The 21,686-nt window shown below is 37.9% G+C and overlaps 1 protein-coding gene across 2 annotated transcripts in view; it reads right to left on the bottom strand.

Moving 5' to 3' along the window:
• Positions 1–21,686, bottom strand: part of LOC105210999 (uncharacterized) — a 158,675-nt gene that overhangs the window by 102,911 nt on the left and 34,078 nt on the right. For both annotated transcript variants that reach the window (XM_054232739.1, XM_054232740.1), the window contains exon 2: positions 13,062–13,165. The gene's annotated coding sequence lies outside the window, so the exon portion shown is untranslated. The remainder of the gene's footprint in view (positions 1–13,061; positions 13,166–21,686) is intronic.

The raw sequence follows: 21,686 nt of genomic DNA, 5'->3' as shown, positions 1-21,686 counted from the left end.
GTCCATGTCGACTCCAAGTGGCGTTAGCGGCTTTGATGGCGCTGGTGGCCGAGCAACCGCAGCCATGTGACGGTGCAGAAGGTGGCGACCGGCAAACCGGCAAACTGGCGAATGTGCGCACATTGAGATGCCTCCACATTGATAGCGAAAATGCAATTAACCGTTTGTATGTACGCGCATATATCTACATACTCGCGCATGCGCAAGTGCGCATCGCAGTTGTACGCTGCATTGGCAGTGAGTTCGTTCTGCAAGAACGGCAATATTTTCAAATCGATATAAAAAGCGGAAAATAGCGAAAATGCCATCGTCGGTTTGCTAGACAAGACAAGTGCGCACATGCGCACACTCCCATAGCGGCGAGCAGGTATGTATGTCGTTGCATGCGCTCAGTGGTCATCAAGGAGACCGCCGCCGCTACGGCCAACGGCAGACTGCGAGCGCATTCCAAAAACGATGCAGCGTCGGCAATCGAATGCAAAAAGTAATGAAGTGCACTGCGCTTTTGAATGACTAAATATGCGATCGCGAAGCTGTGAACTCTCCGCCCTATATTGGCGTGCCGGTCTCTGTACAGTGGCGCGGAAAGCGCGAGCATTTGTTTTGTGTCTGGATTTGCGATCGAAAAGAAACTCAAAGCGTTACAATTATTTCATGGCGAAATATAATTAATTAAAATCCATAAAGTATTAATTAAAAGTAATAAATAAATAAGAACTAGAAACAGCTCGCCAGGCTGCAGTTTTCGCAGGGAGGTTTCTAGCTAATAGGTATGACTCTATCGTTGAATGTTCGTTGCTCTTCAATAAAACAGAGTACAAAAATGTAGTCACACATACCATGGTAGGGGGTAAGGGCTGGATCAAAGTGTCATGTGATCAACCTGGCTGGGGGCCGTTAAATAGTCCAGTCTCGAACGGAGCTTACTGATACCTGGCGCCTTTCGTAATAATATAGCTTTATTTGCATTTCGGGGGTTATACCCACACTCGTGGGTCCATTATATATAAAAGCGAATAAAATAAAAACAAAAACACCAGCGGAGTCCGGCTCTCCTTCAAAAACGCCGCAAGGCAACAGTTGTTCCGTGAAGAGGGTAGCGTTTGTAACGAGCTGTAGAACGGGGAAGTCAAAGACAGAAGCTAAGCTTACTTAAAAGGGTAAATTTGGTGTCAAAGCAAGGAGGAGCTCACAAAGGAGTCAATCGACGGCGGTGTTAACAAATTTCAAACTGGAACCGCCAGAAACAGCGGTAAAAAGACAAAGGTCTACTAAAGAGGCCAAGCCGTCAGCTAAAAGGCCGAAGACGAAAGGCGAGCTACCGTAGGTACCGAAAAAGTCTTTCGCTGATCTGCTGGTCCGTAACCAAATAATCATGTCCTGGTGTCCTGGATGTGGGTGATCCCGAAGAAAAAACACCAGGCCCAAATGGAGAAACTTCCAACATCTTCTAGCACACCATTCCTCTTGGGTGGCAAATTTATTTTTGAGATTCTTTAGCGTGTTACTCAGCTAAGACCCAACTATTTCTTTACTTCTTTTAGTCTAACTGTAAGCAGTGTACATATGTCCAGTCGAAAGTAAGCGAGCAGGCACTTTAAACGACCAATTTACAAATTGAACTGCACCCACCAAAGCAGCACCAAGTTGTGGCTGCTGTCCACCACCATTGTATGCCACCATGTGAGCAGTGGTGACCTCTAAGGTCAGCAAAGTTAGAATTCGCCCAAAGCCAGTGCAAAGCCAGAAAGGGAGTGTGCACTCACCTTAGCGCAACACAATTCAATTGATCTGACGACGGCAGCGAGACGTCGAGCCGCTTTAGTTCGAGTGCCATGGCGTACGGAGCGCCACTACACGCACCACACACAGTGTATATTGCCACCAGCAATGCTAACAACAACTTGCAATCGCAAAAAATAAATAGACAAATGTGTAAACATTTATTAATACATAATACTCTTACTTCTAAGCAGTTTGAAGTTGTTTTTTGAGACAGAGACTCTTCCTGCTACTCATTATGTAAGGAAGTAAAAGTAAGATATCAGAATATTTGGCAATTTTTTCAGCTGCAATGTAGGCACATTTGGAACTCACTTAAATTTTATAAGTTTGGAGCACCTTACATAAGATCAATATATAGACATTTCTCTCATTGTAAATACTTCACCTCGAAACAACAACTCAGTAATACTTAGTTTATTGGACTACCGAATATTATACATTTTATAGTTAAAACCTTTCTAGTCTTAATAAAGTACACTCTCTTCTTCTCCTTTACTTCTGGAGATACTTTACTTCGAGTAATTTCAGTCCTTAAATGGCCATTCTGGCTTATGTGAGGTCACTACCGGGTGGATAGCCAAGCATTAAGACTAATCTAATCTAATAAAGAGAGTGAAATTGAAGCACTTGAGTTCTCACTTATACTGGGATTATATCAACACCAGGAAGCAGAGCAAAATAACTCAAACTGAACAGTCCTAAGAATCGTTATTATTTGCATTATTAATATAACAACTTTGCGGGAGCACTAGAACTACACTGGTAAACACAAACTACGTGTTGATTTTTTATTTATTTATGTTGTTGTACTTGTCACTATTGGATTTCCTGTGAAGAATCGAGATAAATCTTGGGTTCCTCATAAATGTTGTATAACGCGCCTGAGAGTGATAATAAGTTGGGCAAAACAAGAACCCAGTTTGATGCAAACAAAAGGCCTTACAACCGAGTCCAAACACACTACTCAATATCCATCTCTTCGGCCAACAGAACCATACTACATAGTGCCGATCTGCCTGAGCCAAAGCCTCCAAATCGTTTAGAAAATCTGTTTCATTCCGGAACTTGTTCTGAGTCAGCACTTTGAGATATCTGAAGATCTGAATTTGAAGATCAGGAAAATTCGGCTGAATTTGTTTCCCCACAGAAACCATTGACCACGATTCTTGAGCCAACAAAAACAAACAGCAGCGGCAAGGGTACCCTCAGCTTCATGGATGTCTTAACAGCAGAGGAACGTACGTTGTTTAAGGAGTACGCGAGATACGATAACGTGCCTTCTACGAGCAGCGACAGGGTAGTCAAGCCACTACCTCTGGCATCTCAGACAGGGACAAAAGAGGAGTTCGGGCAGAATCGAACCCTACTAGAGTAACCGAAAAGAGAGATAGCGCAACAGAGCCCGATCAACAGGCCCACCACAGAGACCCACAGAAGCAGGAGGCAGTAATATCCCCAACTTGAGGCGAGTTGCCCATGTGGTCCTGACGACCACCGAATATGTATGTGTACTTTTTAAGAAAATATACGTTTTGATGTCATAAGAAAAACTGACGTGTTTATTTTTTTTTCATTCAGGTGACAAAAAAGTTAAAATTTTCTTGAACAGAGAAATTTTGTTAGCAGAGATGATCTGTTGTAAAAGTATTTTGAGGTGCTTAAAGAGTGACTCTTCTAGAAAAACAGATCTGGTCAACTTGGTTTGAATAAAAACAGATTAGAAATTTATTTTTTTCCTTCTGCCTATCTTTGGACCTTTACCTTAAAAACTTTTTGGGCAACTTAAATATCTTGCCTGATATTTTTAATACTTTTAATATAGCTAAGGAAGTATAGTAACACTCATGTATGTCCGCTGAGCATTTGCTGACCAAGGCTTTTAACGCTTTCCTTAAAATAAAAATAGATTTTATTATACATTTGGCTTTTATCTAAACTATTTTTTTATTGGCCACAACATTTCTTTCGAAAAACATTCGATTTACTCAAACAGATCGCCAGTAAAATTGGGTGTGCCCAGGCCAAAAACAGCAACAAATAATAGTTAAAGACCCAACCTACCACAGACCGGCTTAAAACGAAACGCAAGAAAACAAAAAAAACACAAACAAATACACCATATATGGACAGCACATATCTATGCGCAACTGCGTGTGCATAGAGCAAAAATATTTGACTATGAAATTTGCAATAAAAATATTTTATGAGCAACAACGAGTTACAAAAACAAAAATAAAATTATGATTAAGATTAAACAAACGCGATAATATGTATATTTGAATGGTCATTAAGTCTATATAAACAATGCAGTGCACCGCAGGCTAAGTCCGTGGCATGCAACAAACAAACAAAAGTTGCAATAAAAAGCAAAACAACAACAACAACGTTTACTGCATTTGTGTGGTTTGTGTGGTCAGTGGAGACGGCAAATCTTTGCAGCCTCACCGACTAACTCACTGACTGACTAACTGAAGTGTCGCAAAACAGGCAACGGACGGGCGGGTGGGCAGGCGGTAAGCTGGTTTGCGCTGCGTTAATAGTACATTGGTAAATCCAAAGAAATTTAAGCAAATAAAGTGGAGAAAGAGCGCACAATTTGGGTGACCAGGTGGCTGTGACAATTTCAAAATTTATTTGAAAAATTCGTTAACGGTACTTTAGTGAAATTTGACGGAATTTCATGCTTCACAGTGTTGGGTGATGAGAAAAAAATATATTTAATTATTTTCCAGAGCAAATCCTTTCAACTGGGCACTCTAACCCGCACAGCACTCACCCACCCAAACACATGTGGCGATTGTCCGTCCTTAGTATAGAGTATAGTATAGAGTCTCCATACATACTACGAATAATCACATGTTGTCATGTAAATATGTATGTTGCAAGTACATTTTATAAGTGCACCAATATAACCGCTTCACTGGATTTGCACTTTTGCGCCATAATGTGGCACAAAGTGATCTGCTATTATGGCACCTCTTGCCCGGAGTCCATCACACAGTGACCGGCAGTTTATTCGCCTTTAATTCGCTATACTTGAGTCTCTTTTCTGCTTTCATAAACCCTAGAACTGCCAATACAATGTAACGCCTTATTGGCATCATTGTTGGCATCAATAGCCCAGCAAACATTTCGTGTTGAACTTAGTGGTAGACAAGTCGATCTACTTTTATTTGTATTGATTAATTGAGGATGAAAAAAACATCTTATCTTGACATCTTATCTTGACGTAAAAAGTTTCCCAATCTACATATGTTCAAAACATTGAGATTATATTACACTCGACTCGACCGGATTTATGGCAAATCATTAAGGTTAAAACTCATGAAGGGTAAAGTTATGAAGAAATCGAAACAGTTATAGTACTTGAGCTAAGAATTTACCTCATCTTAGGTTGAAATTCGCCGAACTATGTGATCCACTTCTCCAACCTGCTAAATGGCAGTGAATGTAAAACATCAGAAGATGACGATCCCGATTCCCCAATCAATGACGATGGATCCATGATGCATTGCCCGATCATGCAGAAACTCGAATAGTAATTACCGCTTGAATTGCCGGCCGAACTATTCAAATAGGGCGGGGAAGAAGTGAAAAGGTGCGTGCATCATCTTCTTTGCAGAATATGGTCGGACCAAAGCGTGCTCTGCCCAATCCACAAAAAGGGAGTCCCCATAATCAGTGCCGTCTGAAAAGTCTCCTTAAAATGTGTGAAAAACTAAAGGCCGCCGTCTACGAACTGATTGGATCTTATCAGTATGGCTTTAAACCTGAAAAATCAACCATGGACCAGTTATTCACCTTGCGCCAATTATTAGAAAAGATCCGAGAGAAAATAATCGATACACATCACCTTTTCATCTATTTTAAAGCTGCTTTCGATAACACGAAAAGGAACTGCCTCTACACCGCTATGTCTGAATTTGGTATCCCTGCAAAGCTTAGTATTCGGCTATGTAAACTGACGCTGGCTAATATCAAAAGCGCAATTAAAATTGGGAGAAACCCCGCCGAGCCCAAACGAGGTTTCAGACAGGGTGACTAATTATCGTGCGACTTCTTCAATCTATTGCTGGAGAAAATAGTAAGAGCCGCCGAACTTAATAGAGATGGCACAATTTTCTATAAGAGTGTACAGCGCCGTTAGTACTGCTTTCTTCAGACTAGATAAGGAAGCTAAGCGAATGGGTCTGGTGGTGAATGAGGACAAGACGAAATATATTCTGTCGTCAAACAAACAGTCAGCGCATTCGCGCTTTGGCTCCCACGTCACTGTTGACAGTTATAACTTTGAAGTCCTAGTTAATTTTGTCTATCTTGGAACCAACACCAACATTGTCACCCTCGAAATCCAACGCAGAAAAGTAAATGCTCATTATTTCCGTCCTTCTTTATGGTGCAGAACCGTGGACGATGTCGACCTCCCATGAACCGCCACTGGGAGTTTTCGGTAGAAAGGTTTTGCGGGTATTTATGGGTCTTTGAACATTGGAACGGCGAATACCACAGATGATGGAACGATGAGCTGTACTAGTTATACGACGACATTGACGCTCTGATGGATTGGGCGGCGTTCTTCTCCTCTTGGTTGGCGTAGACACTAAGTTCAAGAGTAGATCCATTCCATTTAGCATCACTTTTGCTTATCATTAAGAATTTTGGTACTCACTGGGTATTAGTTCATAATTGCTCGAGAAACTCCTATATTGCTTCTACTTATTTATTAGAATCGCATTTCTCGGCAACGCACTGCTGGTTAAACGAAAAGTGAATCCAATGAACGCAATAATAACTGTTAAAAGGTCTCCAGAATACTCTACATGGAACATATCTTTTTTTGAAAAATATTTGTGGTTCAGGATTCAAGCTTTCTTCGATCTCCTAATATGTTCTTCAGGGATATGAAGACCTATCAACCAACATAAAGATGGAAGTTCTATTTAAGCACGTTGTGTTGCCCGCTGCAGTGGCGCTCTGCAGTAGACAAAGAATGTTGAAGAAGAAGCCTAGAAATGCATAGAGCAACGCCGCCAGCTGCCAATATACAATAAAATCCAGCCACTTTCTGCACACTTATTGCGCACATCAACCTATAATTTGTTTTTGTGTAACGCGTGCGCGTGCGCATGCGCAGACACAGCCGCAGACGCAATGCCATTATAGCCAACACGCAGACGCAGCCACCAGGCGCAGGCGCAGTCTCAGTCGCAAATTATTGGCGCACAAAGTGCCAAAACAGCAGACGCAGCGCCAATGATTGTCGGCCACTGATTGTGTAGACGGCGCGCGTGAAACAGTGCAACAAGTGGGGGCGCAGCGGCGCGGTTGACCAGCGCGAAGGTAGAAAGTGAAAAGGGTAGCGTGACCGGCATGCCGCAGTGGAGATGGACGGACATGGACGCGTTTTGTTTGTAAACACGCGTTATTAAGGCGCAATAAACATAAAATTTGTAGCGCGCACGCTTTATACGCTTTATTGTTGTGTTGTTGCAGCGCTTCATTGCCGCTGCGCTCCCTAAGCTTCATATTCGAACGCCTAGAGTTACAACTAAATGCGGCTATGAATGTACATAGCTGTATGTGTGTTTATGCAAAGGCCTGGTGTTATTATTATTGGGCTTATCGCTCACTCGCTCGCGGCGCGGCGTCTGTGTACACACAGGGCAGGGCTCCTTGGAACGCTTTGCCGCATGCGCCCATTGTTGCAGTTGTTATTGCTGTTGTAAACCGATAATTTTCACATCAGAGATTAGCTGCGCCACTTATCGCCAACCATATTGGCGCAGATGGACAACGTCAAATTACGCCAGGCGAATGGCAAAAAATAAGAGAAACAAGCGCGCTAATAATGGACGAATGAGGCAAAGTGAAACGCCGAGTGGCCGCGACGCGCAAAGTCTTCAATGAATTTATGTAGTACGGTGTCTCTACATATGTACATATGTATATGTATGAAGCAACAATAATAAGTGTCTAAATAGCAAAAGCACAACAAGCACACACACAGTGTCGTGGCGTGGCTTGGTTGTCTCCCCGCTTATGTTGCTGTATATGTGCGGGAGATGCTGCGATATCGCAGGATCGCACAAGTGAAACTCGCTGCCTTATTTAAGTAGTTAAAAATATGTGAACAACTGGGCAACTGGTGCAGCAAATCGTGTTTCGTGCCGGAGCTGGTTAAACTGGAAAGGGAAAATTCATGACCACTTCGTGTTGCAATTGCCCGCAATTTCAGGTGAAAACTTGTCAGCGCTCGAAATTAATGAAACTTACCTGATTTTGGTGCAAGTATATAAGATAATGCAGGCAACAACAAAAATATATGAAATTGTTTAAGTAGTTGTTGTTAGAAAGTTATGAAAATTGTAGAAGACATATTTGATAGAAAACAAATACTTGCTGGTGAAACCAAAAAATATTAGGACTGATTTGCTTCCGCCGTTTTCCAATAGACATCTCTAGGGTCAAACACTGGTCGATTAAATCGATAAAATCGTTTTATATCGATCTTGGACATTTGTGTCAACATTAACCCAACAAAATTTTGTAGAGATCTGTTTGCATCCCAAACTTTTTCTCAACTGAAAATGTCACTTTTTGAGCCGAATTCTCGTAATTTGCGGGAAATTTTGCTTTTCTTTTTTTAATTACAAGAAAAGGGCGGCTGAGGCTCATTGAATGCTTTCGGATACGTACGGTGAGACTGTCCTAAGTGAAAGAACATGTCGCGAATGGTTTCAACATTTTAAGAATGGTGATTATGAAGTCGAAGATGCTGAATTGGAAGCATTACCCAAGTGAAACCATCACAGGGGATCGATACCGAACGCAATTGATGCGTTTGAGCCGAGCACTAAAAGAAAAACAGCCACAGTACGTGGAAAGACACGATAAAGTCATTCTCCAGCATGACAATGCTCGGCCTCACGTCGCAAAGGTGTTAAAAAAATATTTTTAGTTGCTGAAATGGGAGATCTTACCCCACCCGCCGTATTCTCCACACCTTGCTATATCTGACTACCACTTGTTCCGATCTATGGCACACGGTCTAGTTAACGAGCACTTCAGTTCTTATGAAGAAGTCAAAAATTTGATTGATACTTGGATCGACTCGAAAGATGAGGAGTTCTTTCGTCACGAAATACACATTCTGCCAGAAAGATGGTCAAAAGTAGTAGCTAGCGACAGCCAATATTTTGAATAACATTTTTGTAACCGCTTTTATACAATAAAGACCATTTACAAAAAGAACGGCGGAAGCAAAGTTGTAGACCTAATAATAATTTCTTTCCAAGAGCAAAATATATTTAGGACACTGCTTAAGCTTCTAGGATCATCTTCAATATATACAGACGAGAATGTATATTATTTTGAAAAATCTAATGTCGCTTATCAGCTTCTTTGTAAAATATGGTCGGAGCCTGCCCGATGATTGGAATCGAAGTGTACTCTGCCCAATCCACAAAAGGGAGACCCCACAATCAGCGCCAATTACCGTGGGATAAGTCTCCTCAATATCGCATATAAGGTTCTGTCGAGTGTATTGTGTGAAATACTAAAGCCCACCGTCAACAAACTGATTGGACCTGATCAGTGTGGCTTTAGACCTGGAAAATCTACAACAGACCAGATGTTCACCATGCGCCAAATTTTGAAAAATACCGTGAAAAGAGGACCGATACACACCATATCTTTATCGATTTTAAGGCTGTTTTTGACAACACGAAAAGGAGCTGCCTTTATGCCGCGATGTCTGAATTTGGTATCCCCGCAAAACTAATACGGCTGTGTAAGTTGACGTTGAACAACACCAAAAGCTCCGTCAAGATCGGGAAGGACAAAGGCTGAGTAGGCAATTGTAAAGTAAAGTCCTCTCTCGACGAACCAAAATCTAACTCTACAAGTCGCTTATCATTCCCGTACTGCTTTATGGTGCAGAAGCTTGGACGATGTCAACATCAGATGAGACGACACTAGGAGTTATCGAGAGGAAAATTTTGCGCAAGATTTATGGTCCTCAGAACATTGGCAACGGCGAATACCGCAGACGATGGAACGATGAGCTGTACAAGTTATAGGACGACATTGACATAGTTCAGCGAATAAAAAGACAGTGCCTACGTAGGATAGGTCATGTTGTTCGGATGGACGAAAACACTCCAGCTTTGAAAAATGCAGTACCCGCTGTTAGAAGCAGAAGGAAGACCTCCACTACGTTGGGAAAGCACTTGTTATCACCGATTGGCGTCACTTGGTACTGGTAATTGATAAATGGAGCTCTGAGAAGGCTAACAGCATACCGAAAAAAATTCAGAACTCCAAAAAAGTATCTCCTGGCGAAATCCAGCTACTTGTAACCAGTAACGAACCCTTTTAAATTTGTTCCTCCATTCGGAGCTTCACTTTGTTGCTGTATTTACCCACTGCAAATATGGGTCCTAAGTTCTTGGTACCCACCACGGACCCACCTTATTGGTCAAACTTATTGGAATCTGTACGGTATTCCATGATTGTCGAAATAATTTTAATATAACATTGGTAAACTCAAAAAGATACACCACATAAAAAATTTGAATAGACTAAAGTCCTTCAGAGAAAGTTCTAGTTTCATTACATCTTAATAGCCTTTCTGCACAGCCAAATTGATTTAATACATTAAGATTATAATTTAGAAACCAGTTTTTGCCCTTCGCACTGCCGGGTACTCGATTAATTTCTCAATTAACTCCTATCCCATAAGGCTTTTATGTGCTATTGTCGTTTAACATATAATTTTTATACTTAAGATCTATAAAGGACCATTTTTTTTTGTAAGCGAACGCCAACAAAATACTGGCTAAAATGACAAAGTGTTTATATTATATTAGCGAGAAAACAAAATCGGCTAGTTTCCCTTTCTGAAAGAATTTTCAAACTCACTTTGTGTTTATTTACTTTTGAAATACTAATGCATTCGATTGAATATTCTATTAAGCACAAATTGTATCGACCTTGACAAATCACGAACCGAAATCATCACTATAAAAACACAACTACGTACTATCCGATTTCATTTTTTATAAACGACTAAAATATAAAGCAAGCTTGTTGCAGGTTTAAATACAAATACTGATGCTTTTCTTTTCCTCTATACCTATATATCATATGCATGTCTGAACTGCTGATGCCGTCGCATTAGATAACCATTGATATAGTGGCCACATTAAATAAGAGTACATTAAAGAACATTATAGACATTTAAGCGATTCCTGGCTAATTAAATCGCCGAGACAGAAAACTGAAAAATTTTATTTTATAGCTGAAACATTTTAAATTATTTCGCGAAAAACAATTAATTTGCCGGCATTTTGGAAAGTCGCTGCGCTTAGAATTCAGCTAAGATTTAGTGCTCGTTAAAACTAATTATTGCATAATGGCTAATAAGTGCATGAAAATTCCAATACTTGAAGAAAAAGTAAGAATTTAAAATTAATACCTACTAATGCTTGATAAAATTGAAGACAATCCATAAATTAATGCAAATACAAAGATTTATGGTTTTTCAATAACTTTTGTAGTGCATTTGTATAAGGAACTAAATAAGCGCATTTTAAATCAGTATACATACCATATTATAGCGTTAAATCAAATAAAATCCCATAATGAAACTTATTAAATAGTTTAGCGTAGTTCATGCCGCACTTTACCAGCCATCAACATGTTGCGCAACAATGTTGCAGAACGAAAACTTCTGATTTCTATGTACATAGTTATTTGACAACACTGGTAGAATATCTTGTCACTAAATTTGACAGAAAAATTACAAACAAAAGCAGCACTCAGATTTAAAAAAAAATGGAAAATAGGAGTGACATCGCCCACTTTTGGGTCAAAAACGAAAAATCAGCAACTACTTGAGCAATTAAAATGAAATTCGGTACATAATATTTTTTTGTCTTCCTGATATTAAATATGAAAAATGGGCGAAATCAGTTCACAACAACGCCTACTTCCCATATAATACAATTTTAAATTTCATCTGATTCATTCACTTTATAATATATACATAAGGAACCATAGAAGATAGCAGAATAACACTTAACATAAATATTTTTCGTATTTTCGGTGTGGCATCACGAATGAAAAATTGTCAAAAGCTAACTATAACTTTTCAACGCCCCGGATATCGAACATAAAGAACCCAGTATCTAGGCGTAACTTTTTTTACCGAAAATATCGGTAAATCTCTTAGAAATTTTAATATATTGGTCTACAACTTTGCATCAGCCGTTTTCCAATAGATGTATCTAGGATCAAGCACTGGTCGATTAAATCGATTAAATCGTTTTATATCGATCTTGGACATTTGTGTCAACATTAACCCAATAAAATATTTGTAGAGATCTGTTTGCATCCCATACTTACTCTCAACTGAAAATGTCACTTTTTGAGCCGAATTCTCGACGTTTGCGGGAATGTCTTTAGGGTCAAGCACTGGTCGATTAAATCGATTAAAACGTTTTTTATCGATATTGGACATTTGTGTCAACATTCTCGATATTTGCGGCAAATTTTGCTTTTCTTTTTTAATTCAAACAAAAGTGCGACTGAGACTCATCGACATTTGTAACCGTTTTTATATAAAAAAAAACTTAAATTTACAAAAAAACGGCGGAAGCAAAGTTGTAGACCTAATAATTCAGAGGGTATATTTTCCTTCTAATAGTGTGTCTCTGTACCAAAAATTGTTAAAATCGGGTCATAATTTCCCCTAATTCGGTACAGGTTTTTCAAAAATTCGGTAGGCTTTATATCTTATAGTTAAATGCGAAATATCTTAGCCAAATTAATGGTGCGTATATTCTTGGATATAGTGGTGAAAATGAGTGAAATTGGTTCAGAAATTACCTCAGCTCTCATATACTATTTATGATGATTTTCGTTATTCCATTGGACGACCTTATAGGTAAAATTGTTAGTTATCTTAATAAAATTAAATAAATAAATTGCGAGAGTATGAATTGTTCGGTTACACCCGAATTTATTTGTTATATAAGGAAATTTTTTAAGTATCTATAATATGAATTTCTTATTTCTTAACCCACGAATCTAGCAAATAAATTCTAAACACTCAACAAATTATAATTTTAGTCATTAGATTATTTAAGCACACAAAATTTACATTACTTTACTGCTACTTTAGTCATTCGACACGCTCATTTGGCGCGGCGCTAATAAATTCATGTTACTTAACCTTCTAGCACAATGAATTACTTGAACAATTCAAAAGCATTTACCTCTTGTAAGCTGATTATGCTGCGTCTTTCTCCTCGTCTCCTCGTTTCACTTTGTTTTGCTCGAAGCGCCAAGTAACGCCTTCTCTACTTGAACGCTTTAGTGGCTGAAATGAGTAAAGAGCGTTCTTTTTTTATTAACAATAACAAAGCATAAAACTGTCGTTCAATTATAACAATAAATAAAGTTTACAATGAAAATGCAAAGGCAGGAAAACTGCGAATAAAAACTGTGAAAAATGCAGCATCATGTTTCCGCAAACAACCGAACAATTGAGAAGGCGACTGGAGGCAAGGAAAGAAGAAGCGAAAATAAATACATTGTACTGCTGTATGCGGTGCATTGCCACTCAGAGAAACAATCTGTCAGTCGATTATTGCTTACAATTTAAGAACCAAGCTCTTCAGTGAAGTCAACTTTTGTAGAGTTTCTCTCAGTTTCAAAGTGTTTGTCATTGTGCGCTTAATTATCTTATAAACACTTCATTAATATAATGTAGTTGTTGTTACTATTTGAAAATCCATTGTTTTCGCTTGAGAATCTGCAACAAGGAATTTTCTTCCAATGACCTTGCCAACTCACATAGCGTTACTCTTTTAGACATAAATAAATGCCTCGGTTTGTTGTCTATACATTTGCAGCACTTCAGCGGTGTCTCATAAAACCTTTATATAAAGAAACACAACAACAAAAGCAAACCGCAATATCTATTGTGAACTGTCATTGAACGTCACTAAAAAGTGGAACATTCTCAGCATAAATATGGGTATGTATGTATGTATATAGAGAATATCACTGTAGTGCACATTAAACTAGTCAAAAACGTACTAATTGATCACTGAAATGGGACTAGTAAGTATAATAACACTGTATAACAGTCGGCTGGGTATTGGACTAAATTATTTATTTCCGAGAGATTGAGTCATAAGTAAAAAAAACTGTATTCTTCGATTTTCGAAATTTGCCTCCAAAATCGAAATATTTGGATTCAAATTCTAAAACAGAAATTTTTCAAAAAAAATATTAATTAGAGGATATAGCTACTAAAAAATCCAAAATATGGATATGACCAGAATTTTCGTCTTAATTCAATGGTCAAGCTTATATCAAGATATTATAGGGGTCCAGAATTTTTCGATATATTATACAATTTTTTTATTTTTTTCGAAGATCAAACATTGACATTTCATAGCATCTGACATAGAAGCTTCACCGAGAAGATTTATACACCATTGCATTAAGAAGAAAATGTAGATTTTAAATATTTTGGATTGGATTTTAGTAGCTATATTCTGTAATTAATATTAATTAATATTAAAATTAATTTTCAAAAAGTATCGAATTTCGAATCCAAATATTTCGATTTTGCAGGCTAACTTCAAAATCGGAGAATATTTTTTTTGTACTTATAACACAATCTCTTGAAAAAAATATTTTGGTTCAATACAAGTTATATGGAGTTATAAAATACAGTTGAACTTCCATAACTCAAACTTCTATAACTCGAAGTACTCCATAAATCGAACTCTTGAATTGGCAATAGAAGTCAAATTTCATACAAATTACCTTCTATAACTCTAAGTCTTTCTAACTCGAAGTATTTTTGTGGATTATGGTGATTCCAGTTTGAGAAGTTCAACTGTATGCCAAAACGACGACAAATTATTGTTGCATTTAGCGCAGCAGAATCAAAGCTCTTAGTGAATATCGAGCTTTGTGGGTCACAGCAAAACTACAGTAGCAGATTACGTAAAAAAAATCGGGAGACGGGTTGTTTTGCACGGAAAAAAGATCTGGAAGAGTCCCAAAGACGACAATTGCCCAAGACAAGCTCATCTGAAGGTTTTGTCTATTGGATCGCTTTAAATACTGGACAGATATTAAAAAGAATCTTAGTGATGCGATAGAAGTGGTAGTGAAGGCATAAACAATTCTGCAGAGACTCTGAGAGGCAGGATTTAACAGTCGACATCGTTCAAAAACCGTTTTTGAGCCAACGAATGTAGAAATAGCAATATGTATAGGCGAAAGAGCAGGAAATTGGTCGGTGGATCAGTGGCAGACCGTAATTTTCTCGGATGAATATAAGTTTAACATATTTGGATCAGTTGGTATCCACCTTGTATGGAGAAAGTCAGGCGAACGGTTCAGTGGAGAATGCCTACAAATTGAGATATTTCCCAATAGATAGTGTCAAATTATGAAATAAAAAAAAAAAACAATTATTGTGATAGTACTAATTTAATGAATTTTGTGATTTTTTTATACTCTCGCAACCTGTTGCACAGAGAATTATAGTTTTGTTCACATAACGGTTGTTTGTGTTACCAAGAAATAAAAGAGTTATATATAAATGATCAGGATGACGAGTGGAGTTGAAATCCGGATGTCTGTCTGTCCGTCCGTCCGTGCAAGCTGTAACTTGAGTAAAAATTGAGATATTTTAATGAAACTTGGAACACATGTTCCTTGGGACCATGAGAGGGTTGCTTTCGAAATCGGTCCACTGCCACTCCCACAAAATGGCGAAAACCAAAAACACATAAAGTGTCATAACTTAGCCATAAATAACAGTAAAATTTGGAATAAAGGATCGCATTAGGAAGGGGCATATTTGGATGTAATTTTTTGTACACTTCTCGCAAACCAATAGAGCTATATAAACCAAACTTTCTACAGTCGATTCTCTTACGTACCTCACCACACACCATGAAAATAGTTGAAATCGGATAATAACCACGCCAACCTCCCATATAAAGGTTAGGTTGAAAATTACTAAAAGTGGGTTAACTCATTAACGAAAAACGTCAGAAACACTAAATTTCACATAAGAAATGGCAGATGGAAGCTGCACTCAGATTTTTTTACAAAATTGAAAATGGGCGTGGCGTCACCCACCTATGGGTCAAAAAACATATTTCAGGAACTACTCGACCGATTTCAATGAAACTTGGTTTGTAATAGTTTCCTTACATTCCAATGATATGTTGTGCCAAATCGCTTCACAACCACGCCTACTTCCTATATACCAGAACATGGAAGACAATCTGAATCGTTTACTTTACAATATATAAAGTAAGTATTAGTGAAGATATCGGTGCAGAACTTTGCACAAATACTACGTTTATAGTGTGGCAGCCCCATTCTAAAAATCGCCAAAATCGTACCATATGTTTTCAAGGCCCCATATATCGAACATGAGGACCTCGGTGCTTCTAACCTAATATTAGGGTTTCCAACTTTCAATGGACTTTATACAATATAAATGACGAATATGTAGGTCAAATTGTGTATTATATAATATTAATTAAGTTAAATAAATAAATTGCGAGAGTATAAAATGTTCGGTTACACCCGAACTTAGCCCTTCCTTACTTGTTTTTAAATTAATGTGTCGGGTATTCCTAATTGTAATATTTTAACCAAATTTGAGAAATTAATTATAAAAATATTATAACGGTTTCTTTTCGTTTACTGCTTTCATTTAATTAGTATTCTGAAAGAGTCTTTCCAAATTGAAATATTTAAACCTTTTCTACACATGTCTATTTTTCGAATTAATGCATTCTATGTTCTAACAAGCCATATGTACATGTCTAACATTTTCAAAGTCACACTTTTATATATAAATTATAGTGTATATGTATACACAAATGTGTGGGTGGGTGCATATCTCATATGTTAGCAATACGTTGAAATGCAAATAAAAGCTTGTTTTTAAGTTCCCTGGCGGCATTTTATAGTGAAAATATTAGATTTTTACAGAAAGTTGAAAGAAAATATTTTTTGTTTTCATAATTTATCGTAAATTCTCTTTATGTCACTATTCGGTTTACTAACTCTCAAGGTGGTGTTGATTTGATGTCTAACATTTTGATATTATAATATTGAAACTACCTTGAAAATTTGTATTGAACTTATATTTGATATGAATTTTAGTAGATTGTTTTGAATAACAGTGTGAAGAATTTGAAGAACTCTCTAAAGCGAAAACATGAAACTTCTGCCATACGAAATTACGAATAAATATATATAGTATATAGTCTTGATTGAACAATTAACCGACCTTTGGTCGATCAAAGTGCAGATTTAGATCGATTAACCATAAAAAAGAAACATTTAATTTAATTAATCTACATTAATTTGTATTCGATTAAAAATTAATGTAGATTAATTGCGGTTTGTTGTCAACGAGTGGAAATTTGGCTGTGTTTATCGATAAAATATCAATCAGCTGATGAAGCTTACCAACTTCTAATGAACCACAAAAAAAAATTATAACAGCTGATCGTTAATTGAGTAATCGGCTGTGCGAAAGGCAAACAACTTCTCAATTATAAATTTAAAATATTAAATTAATTTGGCTGTGCGAAAAATATCCTCTGTATTACAGATAATATGTTGTACACGCCACAAATTAGAAGGAAGCTCGGACAACTTAGTCCGACTTGATCTATATATTGAGCCTCTGCCAAATAGGTTAATCGACTCCATGAACATATAATATTTAAGTTCAGTCGTAAATATATAAATATATTGAAAACAAAAACAAAAAAGTGTGAAAGCAAGAAGATAAAGCCCCGTGTCTGACCGTTCTTGGAGATACCATCTTTGAATTCACCAGTACCAACGACGACAATCAACACAGCACAATCTGTCTCTGAGGTGCCAGTGATCATGTTCCTGATGAAATCTCTGTGGCCACGGCCGTCGATGGTGTTGACGTAGGATTTGGAGGTTTCAAACTTTCACAGGGCAATATCGATCAATATCGGCGTTGGGGATACCACGCTCGGCCTTAAATTTATCCAAAGTCGGGGCGTATTTGAAGGAACCCTTACCCATTTATTGAGCTTTCATATCGAACTTCTCAATTGTAGATCAGGTGATGGTGGTGATGGACAAAAAACAGAAAAATAATTTTCATTAATTAATTAATATTCGTAATATGTATTTTGTATATTCTTTCCCGCATGGATGAGGAGGCGATGCGAATGGGTCTGGAGGTGAATGAGGACAAGACGAAATATCTCCTGTCATCGAGCAAACAGTCGGCGCATTCGCGTCTTGGCTCCCACGTCACTGTTGACAGTCATAACTTCGAAGTTGTAGATAATTTCCTATACTGGAAACCAGTATCAACACCGATAATAATGTCAGCCTTGAAATCCAACGCAGAATCACTCTTGACAACAGGTGCTACTATGGATTGAGTAGGCAATTGAAAAGTAAAGTCCTCTCTGGACGAACAAAAACTAAACTCCACAAGTCCCTCATCATTCCCGTCCTAATTTATGGTGCAGAAGCGTGGACGATGTCAACATCCGATGAGACGGCACTAGGAGTTTTCGACAGAAAGGTTTTGCGGAAGAATTATGGTCCTCAGAACATTGGCAACTGCGAATACCGCAGGAGATGGAATGATGAGCTGTATGTGTTACTCGACGACATAGACATAGTCCAGCGAATAAAAAGACAGCGGCTACGCTGGCTAGGTCATGTTGTTCGATTGGACGAAACTGCCCCAGCTCTGAAAGTTTTCGATGCAGTGCCCGCTGGTGGAAGCCGAGGAAGAGGGAGACCTCCACTCCGATGGAAGGACCAGATGGAGAAGCACCTGTCTTCACTTGGTATTACCAATTGGCGCCAAACTGCCAAAAGGAGAGAGGCGTGGCGCTCTGTTGTGGACTCAGCTATAACCACGTAAGCGGTGTCTACGCCAGTCAAGAAGAAGAAGATAATCCACAAAAAACTTCGACTTAGAGACTTTCGAGTTACTAAAGGTAATTTTGAGGAAATTTGAATTTTATTGCCAACTCAAGAGTTCGAGTTATGGAGAATTTCGAGTTCTTGAATATTCGTCAAAATAAAGAAAACTAAAAAATGCAAATAGCCACTATAAATCGTGTCACCCTTTGGCCAAACAAGTACATTTTTCCTACAAGGTCGCTTGATCGCAGCACTTTAATAAGTAACTCAAGTGTACTCGTATTGTTATGTTTCACGACTTTGCATTTCTGCATAATTTACACCCTCACGCGCGTGCGCCACGTAAACTCATGTTGCTTTTGTTGCTATTATTATTATCTCATGTAAAACCCATTTGTGTTAGAATTATGGGTTTATTTAGTTGCGAGGCGAACGTTTTGAAAGGTGCGCGTGTACACAATGGCCCTGTCACTTCTGACAACTGAATGATGTAAACGCAAGTAAAATGTCAACAATTCAATAATACTAAACTATTGCGCTGTGTGGTGGTTTTCTAATTTTTTCGAATTGTCATTAAGGTGTTGGGCCACGAAAAGAATGGCATGCTAGGCAGCTAAAGCAATATTATGCTTATAGGCGTCAACTTGCAGGAATGCGAACACATAATTTCTAGAAATAACTTTAAAAATATTTGTGCGTGTTTGTAATCGCATAGCTAACGGTAAATTGTCGAAAAAATACCATTTTTAGTCAACGAAATGCAATTGACTTCATTTCACACCAAGTAATCAATATTTCTGCACTCATTACCGTTACGCGTATTGCCATTACGCAAGTCAATGCTTGTAAATATGTGTTTCATGCGTTACATAATCTTCAAATTGCAACGCTCACTTTTATTCTGCCGTTAAGGAAAGCGCGCTGGCGACTGCATGGCTTGATTGGTTGCCATAAGCGTTACAGAAAGCGTTTATGGCCACAAATATTTCACTTGCCAAGTCAAAAACTGCATACTGCACACACAAACACCTGCGTTTGCATGTTGCTATATGGTGTAATGCGCCATAGTCCACTGCCTTTGGGCAGCGTGCGCTCATTTTACATGCGTCTTGCACCGAATTGCGTGTTGCAAGCAAATTGCCCAACTCACTGCTCCTTGTAGCGCTAAATGTATTAGTTGCACTTTTGAATTTCATGCGAATTATATCACCCATCGATTAGTTAATTTAATGCAGCACTGTTTTGTGAGGCATTTGAAAGCGTGCTGCAGCTTTTCTTCTGCAGTTATGTCATCAGTTGTATGTAAGCGTGAAATTCCAGTGGGAAATCACACAACAGCTTTACTTGTTTTTCGAAAATAATAACGAGAGTATTCTGTGAGAGCGAATTATGACTTCATTATTAAGGGGTTATATACAGTTAGAATTTTCAAAAAATCGATTTTTTTTATTTCATTTTCTTAATTTACATATACTTAAGAATACACACAGAAAATTTCATATCGTTCCGGTGAATATTTTCAAAGTTACAAGCAAATTTGAAAAGGCGTTTCAGAGTGCTTGGAAGTACAAGGTCCGAGCGGCAGCGCGTTTTTCTCAAAATGGTGTTTTCAAAGTCGGTGACCTACATTACTCGAAAACGGCTAGACCGATTAGTCTCAAATTTTAACACGACCTTCTTAAATATATTTTTTAGTACTTAATCGAAGATTTTTTCTCTCCGATAAATATTTTTTTTTATAAACAATTTAAGGCCGAAATTTCGGTGAAGAATCGATTTTTTTTTTGAGAAACCGCCATTTTGTCAAAAAAATTAATTTTGCTTATTCCTTCTATTAATTACTAAATTTAACATTATTTTAACGAAATCTGTTTGGTTTTTAAATTTCGGATGATCCAGTTCCGAGATATAGTGGTCACCGCAAAACGTCTTTTTTGAGACGAGCTCCTGGAGATCAGCTGTAGCTCTTTTTCAAATAAATATTTTTACCAGTACTAGGTCTTAAAATACAGTTAAAATATACCATAATATGTGTATAAATTTTTGGATCAATAAATTAAAAAGTTTTCTCAGAAAAAATTCTGGAAAATTCACTTTTTTTCGGCCGTCTAACTGTATATAACCCCTTAATACTTCATAACAAATAGTAAATATGCTGAATTTGAAGGTGCTGCAGGATCTTATAAAGTGGGCGTGGTCCCTCCTCCAAATAGGTTTTTTGTATATATCTCGCAAACCACTAAAGCTTTGTACTGCACATTCTGCAGTAATTTATCTTACCTTTCTCCTCGCCCAAAATGAAAATAAATGAAACAGGATAATAACCACGCCCACCTCCCAAACGAAGATTATGTTGAAAACTACTAAAAGAGCGTTAACTCACTAAAGGAAAACATCAACATTAAATTTTACCAAGGAAATGGCAGAAGAAAGCTGCACTAACATTTTTTTAATGATAAATGGGCGTGGTGTCGCCCACTTTTGGTGTCAAAAACTATATCTCAGGAACTACTTGACCGATTTCAATGAAATACGGTACATAATATTTGTTTGGCATCCTGGTATTAACGATTGAAAATGGGCGGAATCGGTTCACAGCCACGCCTACATCCCATAGAACTCAATTTTGAATTCCATTTGACACATTCACTTTATAATATATATGTTTGGAACCAATGAAGATAGCGGAAAAAAACTTTACACAAATACTGTATATCATCTGTAGCTTCATTGTGAAAATTTTGTCCAAATCGGACTATAACTTTTCAAGGCCCCGGATATCGAACATGAAGAACTCAGTGCCTAAGCGTAATTTTTCACCGAAAATATCGGTAAATCTCTCAAATACTTTAATGTAATTCAATTCAGAGGGAATCTTTTTCATCTAATACTGTGTCTCTGTACCAAAAAAGGGTTAA

Source organism: Zeugodacus cucurbitae, chromosome 6 (assembly GCF_028554725.1).
Source record: "Zeugodacus cucurbitae isolate PBARC_wt_2022May chromosome 6, idZeuCucr1.2, whole genome shotgun sequence".
NCBI classification, from domain to species: Eukaryota; Metazoa; Arthropoda; class Insecta; order Diptera; family Tephritidae; genus Zeugodacus; species Zeugodacus cucurbitae.
This window is presented reverse-complemented; position numbering and strand designations above follow the sequence as displayed.